Genomic DNA, 18,316 nt, shown 5'->3' with positions numbered 1-18,316 from the left:
TAAATATTGATATGTCATGTTTCGAGAATTGCTTGAAACGGTGATTTGGGTCTGAACGTGAGGTCCAGACTCCTAATGAGGCAGTGTCCGACTTGTTCTGGTGCCGAGGTGCTGCCGTCTGAGTTCCTCGTGAGGAGGTGGGGGATGGTACCTACAAGAGACTCCGATGTTTAAGTTAGCAAGGACTTTAAGCAGGTTTTTAGTAGATTAGAACTTAAGTATACTTGAAGGATATCAGTGTATTTATGGTAGAGTTGTTTGACCACCTTTGTTGAAGTAGTTCCACCTTTAAGGTGAGTAACTGTTCCTTTAATCTAGGGAGTTTGTTGGGATATATCTTTCAGGAAAGATAGAGATAGTCGGAGAGATTCGGGGAGATATGTACTTATTTGGATAAGTATAAGCTGGTCCCTTTCATCGTGTCTGACCTCTTTAAAGAGGTCGGGTATGCAGTAGAGGTCACCTTCTTGGGTGGGCCTTTCATCCTTATTGGGCCTGACTTTCAGGATATGAACATTGCTCCTGCTTAAGTCTGAGCTTTCAGGAGGTCGGGTTCAAGCATTTTATGGTACCAGTTATGACACCGGGTACACCGCCTTCAAGAGGTCAGGTACTCGACGTGTTTTGAAATTTTGAACTTTGCCTTTTTAAATGAGGGACGAACGTTACGCGACAGTTCCCTTGGGATCTGTGCACGTCTTTAAAGAGGAGTGTGAAATGACTATTTTTCCTTTCTCTCTTATAAATACTTCGCGCCTTCTTTCTTCTCCCTTCTTCCATTTTTGAAAACTCTTCATTTGCTTCTTTCATCACAAAATTCTTTTGTTTTCTTTCTTTGTTTCTTGTTTCTCAACAGTTTTCAGTTCCAAGATTTCTCCATCTTGGACCTTTTGAAAATCTTGTTTTACTGTACTAAAAGGATCATTCGTGTTTACTATTGTTTGGCGTGCCCCTTTCATTCTTCGAATCTTCATTAAAATTGGTGCCCTTGACTCTTGGTACCCCTTTTTTTGTGTAACTGTTCTTTTGGTCTTTTTTTTTAATCTGTTTCTTGTATTGGGGCGACATTAGTAGCAGAGATTCTTTGTATTGTTGATTTTGTTTGTATCTGTAAAACTTTTCTTTGAAAAAAATTATTGATTGCTGCCGCTTTGTCTACTAAAAACTCCATTTTAAAACTGCCTTTTGCCATCTGATGTTATTGTTGTGAATGTTTGGTTGTGTTTCTGGAATTTGGAGAAACTTGTTATCGTTTTATTGCTGTAGAATATAGTCATGTTGCTCCCCAATGGTGTCGCTGCGGGTGATATAGTAGGGGCACCATTTTTTATATTTTCTGTTTGCAAAAGATCTTCTGAAATAACGTTTTGTGTTTTGTGTCTTTTACCCGACTTCTTTTAGATAACCTCTGAACTCTTTCATGATGACTTATTTTTGTATTTGTAGGCGTAGCTTTTATGTTTCAGTCTGTTATTCACGACTTATGATGAAAATCCCTCCTTCTCTTTTAACTTGGGTAGATTCTTCTGTCCTTTATGCTATTCTTGTAGTCGATAAAGAATGTCCTTTTTGTATATACCATAGGCTATGTGAGAGTCGAGAGGATGAAAGGAATTATGAAATAATAGTGGCTGATTCCGAGGAGAGGATTTGCTTTCCCCTATAGAGAAACTGGAAAGCTCCTTTTTTTATGCCTACGAGTGCTTTTTTATAAAGTTAGGTATCAAACTCCCTTTTTCTGATTTTGAGACAAATATTCTTTGGACTTGCAATGTTGCTCCCTCCCAACTTCATCCGAAATTTTAGGCATTTTTGAAAATCTACCAGCTCCTGTGTCGGGAGCTCGATATTCGACCTTCTCTGAAGGTCTTCTTTCACCTTTTTGTCTTGACCAAACTTGGGTCTTTGGTGCGGCGTGTACGCAAACCCCACACTTTCCGTACAGCAGCAGTACCAGCAAGTACACTGGGTTGTCCAAGTAATACCTGAGCGAGTCAGGGTAGATCCCACGAGGATTGTGGCTTGAAGCAAGCTTATGTTTGTCCTGCAGGTCTTCGTCAGACAGATCAGAAGGAGTATAATTTAATGTGTTTTAATATTGTATAAATTACTTTTTATCTCAAATAGAGTCAGTAATGGAAATGGAGAAAATGAGTAATTAGGACTAAGAAGTCGTGTAAACTATGAAAAGAGAATAGTTGAGGATTGGAGTTGCTTAGCCTTTCTGAATTGATTCTGGTATCACTGTCTTCTTTGCTTGTGGATGATGTCCTTCTATGGCAGGCTGTATGTGATCAAATCCATTGCCCGTGGTCATTGATCTCCTCTGCTACAGAATAAACGCCAGGGCCCTTGGTCATTCAATCTAACGGAGGTTGAAGCTCTAGCAAATCATTCTCCTGGCGATCATACTTAAAATGCCACAGACAAGGTCGAATCTTCTGGATCAGAGAATACTGCTTCTTTGGATTCTAGCCTATACCACGGAGACCCTAATCTCCCCAAAAAATGGCTGAACTGGTGTATCGAGAAGTCCCCAACGAAGTCATGAATTAACCGTCTGAGATATGTATAAACCTAGCTGTTGGCTCGTGCTTTCCTTCCAAGTATTCACACGAATCCAAGTAGACGCGGGTGTTTGTCAGGCACGTTCGTCTTAATTTGATGAACAAAGATAATTTGTCAGATCATCCTATTCACCACGATGAAGATCGGATATACATCTTAGAAGTAAATCAAACACCGATCGAAGAAGAAACAGTAATACTTTTATTAATTCATAAGACTCAGCAGGGCTCCTCCCCTCAACCTAGGAGGTTTAGAAACTCATACTGAGGTATAAAACAATGATAAAATATGTATGATGGTAAAAGTGATGTAAAAGTCGTGTAAAAGTGTTCGAATAACATGAATAAAATTCCTTAAATACTAAACTAATGACTAGTAAGGGTAAAACAGTCTTTCTAGTGCTAAAATCCACTTCTGAGGTCCACTTGGTGAGTGTTTAGGCTGAACTTTGATAAAATCCACGTGCTATGAGGTCTCTTGGGCGTGGAACGCCAGCTAGGAGATCCTCTTTGGGCGTTTGGACATTGGGCTTTGCTCCTTGGGTGCTGGACGCCAGAAAGGGGGCAGGAAGCTGGCGTTGGACGTCAGTTTTGGGCCTTCTAATCCGAAACAACGTATAAACTATTATACGTTGATGGAAAGCTCTAGAAGTTAGCTTTTCATAGCTATTAAGAACGCTCCATTTGGACTTTTGTAGCTCCAGCAAATCTCTTCCAAGTGCAAGAAGGTCAGATTTGGATAGCATTTGCAGTGCTTTCTCTGTCTCTGAATCAGACTTCTGCTCCAGCTCCTCAAATTTAGCCAAAAAATACCTGAAATGGTACAAAAATATACAAACTCAAAGTAAAATCCAAAAATGTAAATTTAACACTAAAACCTGTAAAAACTTAATAAAAACTGAATAAAACATATTAAAAACTACATGTAAACTAAGCCAAAATGCGTATAAAAAATCCGCTCATCGCAACACCAAACTTAAACTGTTGCTTGTCCCCAAGAAACTAAAAATGAAATAGGATGAAAATAAGAGTAGGATGCAATAAATTTTTGAGTTTCCAATGAAGCTCAGTCAATTAGACGAGCGGGGCTTAGTAGCTTTTTGTTTCTGAATAGTCTTGCCATTTCACTATCCATTGAAAGTTAGAATGGCTGGCATCTTTAGGAACTTAGAATCCAGATGATATTATTGATTTTCCTAGTTTAGCTCTTTTTTATTCTTGAACACAGCTTTCAGAGTCTTGGCCGTGACCCTAAGCACTCTGTTTTCCAGTATTACCACAGGATACATTCATGCCACAAACACTTTAACTGGGTGAACCTTTTCAAATTGTGACACAGCTTTGCTAGAGTCCTCAGATAGAGGTGTCCAGAGTTCTTAAGCACACTCTTTTTACTTTGGACCACGACTTTAACCGCTCAGTCTCAAGCTTTTCACTTGACACCTTCACGCTACAAGCACATGGTTAGGGACAGCTTGTTTGAGCCGTTTAGGCCAGAATTTTATTGCTTTGGGCCCTCCTAACCACTGATGCTCAAAACCTTGGGCCCTTTTTTCCCTTGACTTTTGGTTTAAAGGGTTATTGGCTTTTTCTGCTTCTTTTTTTCATATGCTTTTCTTTTTCTTTTTCTTTTGCAACATGCTTTTTCTTTTTGCTACTTTTTCTTGCTTCAAGAATCAATTTTTGGATTTTTCAGATCATCAATAATATTTTTTCTTTTTCTTCATTCTTTCAAGGGCCAGCATCAAAAAATTCAACTTCAAAAATGCACTGTTTATTCATGCATTCAGAAACTAAAGTAATGCCACCACATCAAAATAATTAACTGTTCTTTATTGGAAAACTCGAAAATTTAAGCACCTTTATTTCTTCTAAAAAAACCTACTATTTTATTCATGTTTAATGATGATAAGAGGAATAATTTATAGCCAATTGAAAAAATAAAAATTAATTACTACTAATACTTAAGTACTCCTAAAAATTAAAAGACATAAAATAAAAATAAAAATAAAGACTTAAATACTACTAGTGATCATGCAACCTAATTATGAATAAGAATAACAAAAATATGAAAAACAGGAATTAGAATAGCCATAGAGTTGAAACTCAACAACCTTCAGCTTGTGGGATGTTGTTTTCTTCAGGCTGTGGGACACATGGCTTTCAGCTTGAGGGGCCCTGGGCTCTTTAGGAGAGAGCTTCTGGCGCTTCAGCTCCTTAAGCTCATGCCCTTGCTTCTCCTGCTCTTTGATCAGTTTGCAAATCATGCTAGTCTGATCTTTTTGCTCCTCTCTGAACTGATCTAACGTGCTCTGTAAGTGAATTATGTAACACCCCAATTACCCTAAGCCTTACCTCTAGCTGTAAAGCAAAGGTTAATCAGAGGTTACGACAGTCCTAAGGCTTATACATATTTATATATAGAAAGAAATAATATATTCTAGGAGCCCGATGAAGGATTAAGCTCAAAGACAGAAGCGCGAAACGTTCACACGAAGCTAACGCATAAGATACAAGGTATAAGTATAAGAGAATAAAATATATATAAATATAAGAATATAAGAATCATAGAGAACTAGCCGCAGCTTGCGGAGTTTAAGCCGACTAGTTACAAATAGAAAGATACAGAGCTTTAGAATTAAAACAGCTTATACAACCTATCTCTCAAATAAGCCTCTAAGGCCATAAAGATAAATATACAAAAGGTGAGAGAATACTATGACGAAAGTAAAACAGAAACAAACAAGGAACGAACCATACTCTGCTTTGTCACCATATCAGCAATCTCACCGAAGAAGATTACGACCTGCATCTGAAAAATAACAGCAAAGTATGGAATGAGAACCGGAGGTTCTCAGTATGGTAACAGTGCCCAATAATGTGAGATGTAAGGCTACGGGACGCCGAAGGCAATCCTAGAACTTCACATCACATACAGATATTCAAGCTTAACGAAATAAAATAAATACATAAGAAACTTAAACCATAAACCGGGTTATCTAAACTTAGGAGAATTCTAACTAATACTAATCACACTGCTGTATCCCACAGCCTTCGCCAACCTAACCTCCGTGCGATCCCATCGCCACTACCTACCTAACCTCCTCAGCACCAGACAAACAGTAGATAAATGTAAGCAAGTAAAAACACAGATAGTATTCATTTACAGCAAGTAATTCAAGAAGCAAGTAAGCATGTTATACAGTTAGGCAAACTCAAGTAATCAAAGCAAACAAGCATATAGAAGATGCGTATGATGAATGTTTATCATATTAGCTCGTCATATCACTTGTCGGTCCGTAAATGCCAACCCGACACATCCTCCCGGATGTAGCCTTTTCTGCCACGCCAGGGATATAGTGCCCTGCACACTCATGCAGTAGCTCTTCTGCTACGCCAGAGATATAGGGCCCTGCACACTCATGTAGTAGGGAGTCTACTACGCTAAGGATATAGGTCCCGCACACTTCCTGCAGCAGAGAAGGAACCAACCACAACAAATCATGCAGCAGAATAATCTGTCACGCTGGGGATATAGGCTCCGCACACTCTCATATAATCCAATTATTTTCTCATTATCAAATCATCACCAGACATTACCATTCCTCATCTCAAATCACTTTCAGTTATTAATTCTCAATATTCATCAAGATCATCATTTCTCTTCGAGTCCTCGACTCATCCTAACCATCCTCAATTCATATTTTTCATTCCAAGTCAATAGTTCATCAGTTTTCCCCAATTCCAATACCATCCTCCTTTCTCATCTACCATACCCATCCTCAATACACCAGAAACCTAAGCCTCCGTTCTCTAACTTTTCAAAATAATACCAAGTAAATTACCTAGGACCTTTCCCATGTTCTAAGACCCGAAATTAAGCCCAAAAGTCTTAAAATGGTGTCATAGAAGCTTACAAGTCTAATTCTCCGTCTCTAGACTCAAAATAGAAGTATCCTATATGAAATAGTTTAGTTGAATACAATAAAAAAAAACCATTTCTCTTGCAAAAACTGATTTTTAGTTTGAAATCTCTGCACCAAGACAGCAAGCTACCCTTTTCTTAGAAAATCCACCAAAAATTATATTTTCATTTGATGTATCTAAAATTTTCTAGAAATAAACTAGACTCATAGAGCTTTAAATCAGTCAAAGTATCATAGAAAAATCATTTTTCTGGAGAGAGTTATACTGATTACAATTTTACTTTCAAAAACTAGTTTTGCTGTCAAAATAGCTAAGAGCTCTATTTTTAAAACGAGCACAACTCCTTCCACAAAATTTATAATAGTCTGAAATTTTGACACAAACAAGAAAATAATCCAAGTCTCAATTTATTTTTAGTCCCACTCAAAATTATGATCAGGATTGGGAGAAATAGGCTTGGAAAGTTGCTGGTTTGATTATGTAGCAGCAGAAAATCAGTTTTAAAGTAACAAACTTCAAAACTTTATATCTCCTAATCCAACCGTTAAACTTTAACCAAAATTTTTAAGATTTTTCTACACATCACAAAGATTTGAGAAAAATTAATCCCATTCAATTGTAAGGGTTAGATCGTTCCCAAAAAGCGTCTGAAGCTGCTACCAGAAAATAGATTATGCAGAATTTTGCCAAACCTCAACTTTCAAAATATTTCAACCAAAATCAGACCAAAACCATACCAACTCCAATTTACCTCATAACTCACTCTTTGTGTCACAATCTAACATTCATACCAAATTTTTTATTCACCCTTCAATATCCTCAACCTCAAATATCAAATATATAACACTATAATCATTCCTCCACCAACCACATTCATCAATTTTCATTATCAAATACATAACAATACATTCATTTTTTTTAATCAACACATTAATCCAATTCCATTCTACCATTTCCAACAATCATCATAATCAATTTCAATCTCAATCCTCAATACCATACTATCAACATCAACATTTCAATTCATCATACATCATCATACAACAATTCTAACAACCAATTTAATTCAATCCTATCCTATGGGTCACTAGCCTAAGTATCCATAAACATTACATATTACATAAAGAAAACCGAAACCATACCTTGGCTGATTCTCACTATGCTCCGACACCAAACTTGATTCCAATCAAGCTTCCACCAAGCTTCAAACCATCAAAGCCAAACGAAAAGCCACCACCAACTCCAAAAACAAGCTTCATACATACAACATAACCACACATCAACAACTAAAGCTCATACTATATCAAACCAAAAGGATAAGGAGGTTCCTTACCTTATCCAATGAGAGTAAAGATAAAATCCAACTGTTACCCACTACTAGAGATCACCTAAAGAAGCAAAACCACAAAATCTACTCAAAACCCATAACCTCAAAAATGCAGAAATCTAGGGCACAGAACTGGGACTTGAACTTCGAGTTCTTACCAAGTTTGTTTAGATAGAAACGTAGATTTCAACGAGAGCTTCGCGTGGCAGCAAACGGCTCGTCAATCGGAGCTCCGTAGCTCAAGTTATGGCTCCCGGAAGATGGAAGTGAATAGTAACCACTCCCCTCTTCTCCTCTCATCTCAAAACCGCGTCTCTCTCTCTTTCGGGGGAAGAAATGAGCTGAAAAGCTCATTAAATGAGCTTATATATGTTAGGCCTTGGGCCCGGTCCAACTCGTTAGCGTTTTTAGTCCGTTTGGCCCACTTTGGGCCAAAATTTTTAAGATTAGTGCCCGATTTTCAATTCTAAATTATTTTTATCCTTTCAAAACGATAAATCAATCTTCAAAATATTATTTTCTAAAATATGCGGTACTGGACAAACTAAAGCAGGTATTGCCAGCTTTAGCGTCAGTATATATTTTTACAAAAACTTTTCGAAAGAAAAATATTTGCCAACTCAGAATAATTCACTGAAATCAAATTTTGCATTTTTATTTTTAAATTAAAACTTCTAACTTTTGAATCTATTCCGGGCACTAAAAATTATTTTATTAAAACGGTTTTACATGAAAAACCCCGGTTCTTACATCCTCCCCTCTTTAAAAAGATTTTTGCCCTCGAAAATTGAATCATGCGATATATCCTCCTTGAAGCGCCCTACTGTGTCGATGTCCCCTCTCGTCTTCCGCTGCGTCACTCTGATTATCGTCATTAAGAATCCATAATTTATCCTTTAAGCCAAAAACTGATTTTTGTAATACTTTTCAAAACCTTTAAAACAAGTTCAATATGAACGAGTTCATTGTTAAAACTTTCTCAAAAGTGTCAAAAATAATTTATTTGTAAATCAATCACTTTAAAGCATGATTATTCTAAATTCATTAAAATTCTTAAATCAGAACCTTTCAACATGAATCCCTTCTGATACGTTAAATTACAAGCCAAAATCACAAGTTGATAAAATCATAGAGCTCACCTTTATTTTTAAACGATATCATTCAAACCAAGAATTTCGACTTTCTTTCAAAACCAAATCATTTAAACCAATAGTTTCAAACCAAATTTTCAAAATCATTTTAATCTTTAAAACTTTTTCAACAAGAATTCTAAACCATACCATTTAGAAATTGAAAACCTTAAGGAAAAACCGCAAAAGAAACAGCCGGCACTTCTCTTGCCACCAGTGTTGAGCCTCATCCATCAACTGATACGCCGCAACTCCGCGAACTGGTTTTCTAGGGCATGTTGAGCTCGTAACGCATAGGCTAGGATAGTCTTCCTTACTATCTCTCCATTAACATGATCGACCTCGTCCACGAGTTGCCTATTCAGGCTTCCTTTCCATACCAAACAATCAATATCAAAGTGATCAATCTCAATATCAAAAGTCTAGTGTTTCAATTATCCAAAAAGACACTCACAAACAAGCATGCTATGAGATATCAAGTAGATAACCTAAATAGCATGAAAGAAAAAATGACCCAGAGTATGCAACGAAGCACAATCGGTCCATCCCTCAAGCTCACGAGGATAAAATGCTCTGATACCACTAAATGTAACACCCCAATCACCCTAAGCCTTACCTCTAGCTATAAAGCAAAGGTTAATCAGAGGTTACGACAGTCCTAAGCTTATACATATTTATATATAGAAAGAAATAATATATTCTAGGAGCCCGATGAAGGATTAAGCTCAAAGACAGATTTACAAAAGCGCGAAACGTTCACACGAAGCTAACACATAAGATACAAGGTATAAGTATAAGAGAATAAAATATATATAAATATAAGAATATAATAATCATAGAGAACTAGCCGCAGCTTGCGGAGTTTAAGCCGACTAGTTACAAATAGAAAGATACAGAGCTTTAGAATTAAAACAGCTTATACAACCTATCTCTCAAATAAGCCTCTAAGGCCATAAAGATAAATATACAAAAGGTGAGAGAATACTATGACAAAAGTAAAACAGAAATAAACAAGGAACGAACCATACTCCACTCTGTCACCATATCCGCAATCTCACCGAAGTAGATTACGACCTGCATCTGAAAAACAACAGCAAAGTATGGAATGAGAACCGGAGGTTCTCAGTATGGTAACAGTGCCCAATGATGTAAGATGTAAGGCTCCGGGACGCCGAAGGCAATCCTAGAACTTCACATCACATACGGATATTCAAGCTTAACGAAATAAAATAAATACATAAGAAACTTAAACCATAAACCGGGTTATCTAAACTTAGGGGAATTCTAACTAATACTAATCACACTACTGTATCCCACAGCCTTCGCCAACCTAACCTCTGTGCGATCCCATCGCCACCACCTACCTAACCTCCTCAGCACCAGACAAACACAAGATAAATGCAAGCAAGTAAAACACAGATAGTATTCATTTACAGCAAGTAATTCAAGATGCAAGTAGGCATCTTATACAGCTAGGCAAACTCAAGTAATCAAAGAAAGCAAGCATATAGAAGATGCATATGATGAATGTCTATCCTATTGGCTCGTGATATCACTTGTCGGTCCATAAATGCCAACCCGACACATCCTCACAGATGTAGCCTTTTCTGCCATACCAAGGATATAGTGCCCTGCACTCTCATACAGCAGCTCTTCTGCTACGCCAGAGATATAGTACCCTTCACACTCATGTAGTAGGGAGTCTGCTACGCCAGGGATATAGGCCCCGCACACTTCCTGCAGCAGAGAAGGAACCAACCACAACAAATCATGCAGCAGAACAATCTGCCACGTCGGGGATATAGGCTCCGCACACTCTCATATAATCCAATCATTTCTTCATCATCAAATCATCACCAGACATTACCATTCCTTATCTCAAATCACTTTCAGTTATCAATTCTCAATATTCATTAAGATCATCATTTCTCTTCGAGTCATCGACTCATATCAACCATCCTCAATTCATATTTTCCATTCCAACTCAATAGTTCATCAGTTTTTCCCAATTCCAATACCATCCTCCTTTCTCATCTACCATACCCATCCTCAGTACACTAGAAAGCTAAGCCTCCATTCTCTAACTTTTTAAAATAATACCAAGTAAATTACCTAGGACCTTTCCCATGTTTTAAGATCCGAAATTAAGCCCAAAAGTCTTAAAATGGTGTTTCTAAATTCAAAATGGAAGTATCCTATAGATTCAAACCCAGTTAAAATAGTTTAGTTGAATAGAATAAAAAAAAGAAAACCATTTCTCTTGCAAAAACTGATTTTTAGTTTGAAATCTCTGCACCAAGACAGCAAGCTACCCTGTTTTTAGAAAATCCACCAAAAATCATATTTTCATTTTATGTATCTAAAATTTTCTAGAAATAAACTAGACCCATAGAGCTTTAAATCAGTCAAAGTCTCATAGAAAAATCATTTTTTGGAGAGAGTTATAATGATTACAAGTTTACTTTCAAAAACTAGTTTTGCTGTCAAAATAGCTAAGAGCTCTATTTTTAAAACGAGCACAACTCCTTCCACAAAATTTATAATAGTCTAAAATTTTGATACAAACAAGAAAATAGTCCTAAGTCTCAATGTTTTTTTGGTTCCACTCAAAATTATGGTCAGAATTGGGAGATACAGACTTGGAAAGTTGTTGGTTTGATTATGTAGCAGCAGAAAATCAGTTTTAAAATAACAAACCTCAAAAATTTATATCTCCTAATCCAACCGTTAAAATTTAACCAAATTTTTTAGAATTTTTCTACACATTAAAAAAATTCAAGAAAAATTAATCATATTCAATTGTGAAGGTTAGATCGTTCCCAAAAAGCGTTCGAAGCTGCTGCCAGAAAATAGATTATGCAGAATTTTGCCAAACCTCAACTTTCAAAATATTTCAACCAAAATCATACCAAAACCATACCGACTCTAATTTACCTCATAACTCACTCTTTGTGTCACAACCTACCATTCATACCAAATTTTTCATTCACCCTTCAATATCCTCAACCTCAAATATCAAATATATAATACTATAATCATTTCTCCACCAACCACATTCATCAATTTCCATTATCAAATACATAACAATACATTCATTTTTTTTAATCAACACATTAATCAAATTCCATTCCACCATTTCCAACAATCATCATAATCAATTTCAATCTCAATCCTCAATACCATACTATCAACATCAACATTACAATTCATCAACAATCCAAATCATCAAATCATCATACATCATCATACAACAATTTTAACAACCAATTTAATTCAATCCTATCCTATGGGTCACTAGCCTAAGTGTCCATAAACATTACATATTACATAAAGAAAACTGAAATCACACCTTGGCCGATTCCCACTATGCTCTGACAGCAAACTTGATTCCAATCAAGCTTCCACCAAGCTCCAAACCATCAAAGCCAAACCAAAAGCCACCACCAACTCCAAAAACAAGCTTCATACATACAACATAACCACACATCAACAACTAAAGCTCATACTATACCAAACCACAAGGATAAGGAGGTTCCTTACCTTATCTAATGAGAGTAGGGATAAAATCCAACTGTTACCTGCTACTAGAGATCACCTAAAGAAGTAAAACCATAAAATCTACTCAAAACCCATAACCTCAAAAACGCAGAAATCTAGGGCACAGAACTGGGACTTGAACTTTTAGTTCTTACCAGGTTTGTTTAGATAGAAACGTAGATCTCAATGAGAGCTTTGTGTGGTAGCAAACGGCTCGTCAATCGGAGCTCCGTAGCTCAAGTTATGGCTCCCGGAAGATGGAGGTGAATAGTAACCACTCCCCTCTTCTTCTCTCATCTCAAAACCGCAGCTCTCTCTCTTTCGGGGGAAGAAATGAGCTGAAAAGCTCATTAAATGAGCTTATATATGTTGGGCTTTGGGCCCGGTCTAACTCGTTAGCGTTTTTAGTTCGTTTGGCCCACTTTGGGCCAAAATCTTTAAGATTAGTGCCCGATTTTCAATTCTAAATTATTTTTAATTGGGGCTTGAGCTTTGAGTTCTTACCAGGTTTGCTCGGTTAGAAACGTAGAGCTCGACGAGAGCTTTACGTAGCTGCAAACGGCTCGTCAATCGGAGCTTCGTAGCTCAAGTTATGGCTTTCGGAAGGTGGAGGTGAATAGTAACCACTCCCCTCTTCTCCTCTCATCTCAAAACCGCGGCTCTCTCTCATTTGGGGGAAGAAATAAGCTGAAAAGCTCATTAAATGAGCTTATATATGTTGGGCGTTGGGCCCGGTCCAACCCGTTAGCGTTTTTAGCCCGTTTGGCCCACTTTGAGCCAAAACCTTTAAGATTAGTGCCCAGTTTTCAATTCTAAATTATTTTTGTCCTTTCAAAATAATAAATCAATCTTCAAAATATTATTTTTCAAAATATGCGGTACTGGACAGACTAAAGCCGGTACTGCCAGCTTAAGTGCCAGTATGCATTTTTACAAAAAATTTTTGAAAGAAAAACATTTTCCAACTCAGAATAATTCACTGAAATCAAATTTTACATTTTTATTTTCAAATTAAAATTTCTATATTTTGAATCTATTTCGGGCACTAAAAATTATTTTATTAAAACGGTTTTACGTGAAAAATCCCGGTTCTTACAAATTACAGATGCCTTCAACTGTTCTCAGTACTCCATTGGAGGGATCTCTTGGGATGCCTCTGGTACCTTCCTCTTTAGGTTATCATCTTCTATCTTGGAATTCTCCATCACCTGCTTGGTGATTGATTTTTTCACTGGAATAAAGTTATCCACTTAGATCAGAACCTTAGCCTCTTGGCATATGCAAAAGATGAGATTTGGATAAACTAGCATGGCCCTAGTGGAATCTTTGTTTGATAACTTGTAGATCTCAAGGGGAATTATTTGGTGGACTTCCACCTCATTCCCCATCATGATGCAGTGAATCATTATTGCTCTTGCAATATTGACTTCAGATCGGTTACTTGTGGGTAGTATGGAGCGCCCAATGAAGTCTAGCCATCCTCTAGCAACAGGCTTGAGGTCGGCTCTTTTTAGCTGGCATGGCTCCCCTTTTCTATTCTCAATCCATTGAGTTCCGGGCAGGCATATGTCCTCTAGGACTTGGTCCAGCTTTTGGTTGGCTACAATCCTTCTGTTATATGACTCACGGTCATCCTTCAGCAGAGGTAGTTTGAAGATCTCTCTCACCCTGTCCAGGTGAAAATACATAATCTTTCCCCTGACCATGGTGCAAAAAGTATAGATGGTTGTTCCATCTTTCTTTTGCTTATCTGTCATCCATAACTTTGCATAGAATTCTCGGATCATGCTGTATCCAACATTTAATTCTGGATTACTTAGAATCTCCCAGCCTCTCCTTCGAATATGCTCTTGGATCTCTAGGTATTCTTCTTTTCCCAGGTTGAATCCCACTTCAGGAATTACTGGCCTTTTGCTCATTATCTTATGATAATGTTCCTCATGTTGCTTGGTGAAGAATCGAACAGGTTTGAAAACAACTGTTGAGTTGTCTTCTTTCTTGTTCTTTGGGGGCAGTCTTGCCACTTTGTGAAGCCATGGGATTGAATTCTTGATGAGAGAACAGGGCTCCTGCCACACCAAACTTAAAAATTTGCTCGTCCTCGAGCAAAAAGTAAGAAAGGGAAGAAGTAAAAAGAGAATAGAAGAAGGAAAGAGAGGGGAGAATTCGAATGAGAGGTGATGAGGGATGGAGGGGGGCTCGGTCACTTATATATATAAGGAGGGGGAGGGATTTTCAAAAATAATCATGAATAAAATATAAAGATTTTTGAAAAGATAAAAAAAATATAAGTTGTTAAATTTAAAAGATAAGAAAATATTTTAACAGGATAGAAAAGGCATTGAAGGCAAGATATGAAAAGGATTTGAAAAAGATAAAAGATTTTGAAAGATTTTGAAAACAAGTTGTAAAAGTTATGCAATTTTAAAAAGGATTTGAAAATTTTTGAAAAAATTGTTTTAATTTTGAAATTAAATTGAATAAAGATGAGTTAAATCAAGATAAGATTGAAAAACTGAGGTTACCTCCATGCTGCCATGCTGGCATTTAAACGCCCAGAATGCTAGCATTTTAGTATTTAACACCAAAGTAGTCCTCCCTATGGGGCATTAAACGCCCAGCCAGGGCCTCTTGGTTGGCATTTAACGCCAGGTTGATGCTCCCTCTTGGGCGTTAAACGCCCAGCTAGGGCCTCCTGGCTGGCGTTTAACGCCAGGCCTGCTGCCTCCATGGGTATTTAAACGCCCAATACCCTATCTTTTCAGGCGTTTAAACGCCAGGAAGCTCCTTACTCCAGGGTATTTTGTTTACTGTTCTGCATCATTTTGTCTTTGTTTAAGCACTGTAGATGATCACTAACACTAAAATTAACTTAAAACACAATGAAAAAGTAATTAAAAAGAGAACTAATTAAAATGAAAATAAATAGAAAATTAATAAAGTATGAGTGATTATTGGGTTGCCTCCCAACAAGTGCTTCTTTAATGTCTTTAGCTGGACTTCACTGTACTTAACTTAGTAGCAGTGTTAAGCCTCCTGGCTCTATATCTCCTTCAAGGTAATGCTTAACCCTCTGTCCATTGACAGTGAACCTCGTTTCTTTACCTTGAAGTTCTATGTGTCCGTAAGATGATACCTTGGTAATCACAAACGGTCCCATCCAACGAGATTTAAGTTTCCCAAGGAATAGTTTGAATCTTGAATTGAAGAGCAAGACTTTTTGTCGTAGTTCAAAGACTCTGGAAGCTAGCTTCCTGTCATGCCACCTCTTTGCCTTTTTCTTATAGATTTTTGCATTTTCAAATGCTTCTAAGCGGAATTCATCCAACTCATTTAGTTGGAGCAGCCGTTTCTCCCCTGCTGCTTTAGCATCAAGGTTGAGGAATCTAGTAGCCCAATAGGCTTTATGTTCTAGTTCCACTGGCAAATGACAGGACTTCCCATATACTAACTGATATGGTGAAGTTCCATAGGGGTTTTGAAAGCTGTTCTGTATGCCCATAGAGCATCATCAAGCTTTCTAGCCCAATCCTTTCTAGAGGCACTTACTGCCCTCTCTAGGATTCGCTTTAGTTCTCTATTTGAGACTTCAGCTTGCCCATTCATTTGAGGATGATACAGTGTTGCTACTTTATGGCGAACTCTATATCAGCTTAAGATAGAATCCAGCTGTCTGTTGCAGAAATGAGTTCCTCCATCACTAATTAGTGTCATAGGGACACCAAATCTGTTGAAGATGTTCTTTTGGAGGAACTTCATTACTACTTTTGTGTCATTAGTGGGTGTTGCTATTGCTTCAACCCATTTAGACACGTAGTCTACTGCCACAAGGATGTAGATGTTTGAGTATGAAGGCGGGAAGGGGCCCATGAAATCTATGCCCCACACGTCAAACAACTCAATCTCTAATATTCCTTGTTGAGGCATGCTGTGACCATGAGGAAGATTGCCAGCCCTCTAGCAACTATCATAGTTACGGACGAACTCTCTAGAATCCTTATAGGGAGTAGGCCAGTAAAAGCCACTTTGGAGTACCTTAGTGGCTGTCCGCTCACCTTCAAAGTATCCTCCATAGTTGGATCCATGGCAATGCCATAGAATTCTCTTTGCCTCTTTTTCAAAAACAGCGTCGGATTATTCCATCCGAGCATCTCTTAAAGAGATATAGTTCATCTAATAGGTAGTATTTTGCATCATGCATGAGTTTTTGGGCTTGCTGCCTGGTAAACTCCTTGGGAATGAACCGTATAGCTTTGTAGTTTGCAATGTCTGCAAACCAAGGTACTGTCCGGATGGCATAGAGTTACTCATCTGGAAAGGATTTGGATATGTCAGTGGAGGGAGAAGAAGTCCCTGCTACTGGCTCAATCCGGGATAAGTGATCAGCCACCTAATTTTCTGTCCCTTTTCTGTCTCTAATTTCTATATCAAACTCTTGCAGGAGTAATACCCATCTTATAAGTCTGGGTTTAGAATCCTGCTTAGTGAGTAGATACTTTAGAGCAGCATGGTCAGTATAAATAATGACCTTAAATCCTACTAGGTAGGATCTGAACTTGTCAATGGCATAAACCACTGTAAGTAGCTCCCATCATTTAATACGCGACTAGCATAATAAATGACATGCAGAAGCTTGTCATGTCTTTGACCAAGGACTGCGCCAATTGCATGATCACTTACATCACACATTAGCTCAAATGGCAAGTCCCAGTTGGGTGAAGAGATGATAGGAGCAGTGAGAAGCTTGGCTTTCAGGGTTTCAAAAGCATGCATACATTCTTGGTCAAAGACGAATGGAACATCAGTGGCCAAGAGATTACACAGGGGTTTGGCGATTTTAGAAAAATCTTTTATGAACCGCCTGTAAAATCTTGCATGTCCTAGGAAGCTTCTGATAGCCTTGACACTAGTGGGTGGAGGCAAGCGTTCGATTACTTCCACCTTAGGTTGATCCACCTCTATCCCTTTATTTGAGATCTGATGCCCAAGAACAATGCCTTCAGTTACCATGAAGTGGCATTTCTCCCAGTTTAGAACTAGGTTTGTTTCTTAGTATCTTTTCAGGACTAGGGTCAGATGAGCAAGGCAGGAGTCAAATGAATCTCCATAGACAGAGAAGTCATCCATGAATACTTCAAGAAACTTCTCTACCATGTCAGAGAAGATAGATAACATGCATATCTGAAAAGTGGCAGGTGCATTGCACAGGCCGAATGGCATTCGTCTATAGGCGAATACGCCCAAAGGACATGTGAATGCCGTCTTCTCTTGATCTTGTGGATCTACTGCTATTTGATTGTACCCGGAATATCCATCCAGGAAACAATAAAAAGCATGACCTGCTAGTCTTTCTAGCATTTGGTCAATGAAGGGTAAAGGAAAGTGATCTTTCCTGGTGGCATCATTGAGTTTTCTGTAATCAATGCACATACGCCACCCTGTAACTGTCATCTTTGGGATCAGCTCATTCTTTTCATTGTGAACCACGGTCATTCCTCCCTTCTTAGGAACAACCTGAACAAGGCTCACCCATGGGCTGTCAGAAATGGGATAAATAATCCCAGCCTCATAGAATTTAGTGACCTCCTTCTGCACTACTTCCTTTATGGCTGGATTCAATCGCCTCTGTGGTTGCACCACTGGTTTGGCGTTATCTTCCAACAGAATTTTATGCATGCATCGGGCAGGGCTAATGCCCTTAAGGTCACTTATAGTCCACCCAAGGGCAGTCCTATGTGTTTTAAGCACTTGAATCAGTGCTTCTTCTTCCTGTGGCTCTAGGGTAGAGCTTATGATTACAGGATAGACATCTCCCTCTCCCAGAAATG

This window comes from Arachis ipaensis, chromosome B09 (assembly GCF_000816755.2).
Source record: "Arachis ipaensis cultivar K30076 chromosome B09, Araip1.1, whole genome shotgun sequence".
Lineage (NCBI taxonomy): Eukaryota > Viridiplantae > Streptophyta > Magnoliopsida > Fabales > Fabaceae > Arachis > Arachis ipaensis.
Note: the sequence above shows the minus strand (reverse complement) of the source record.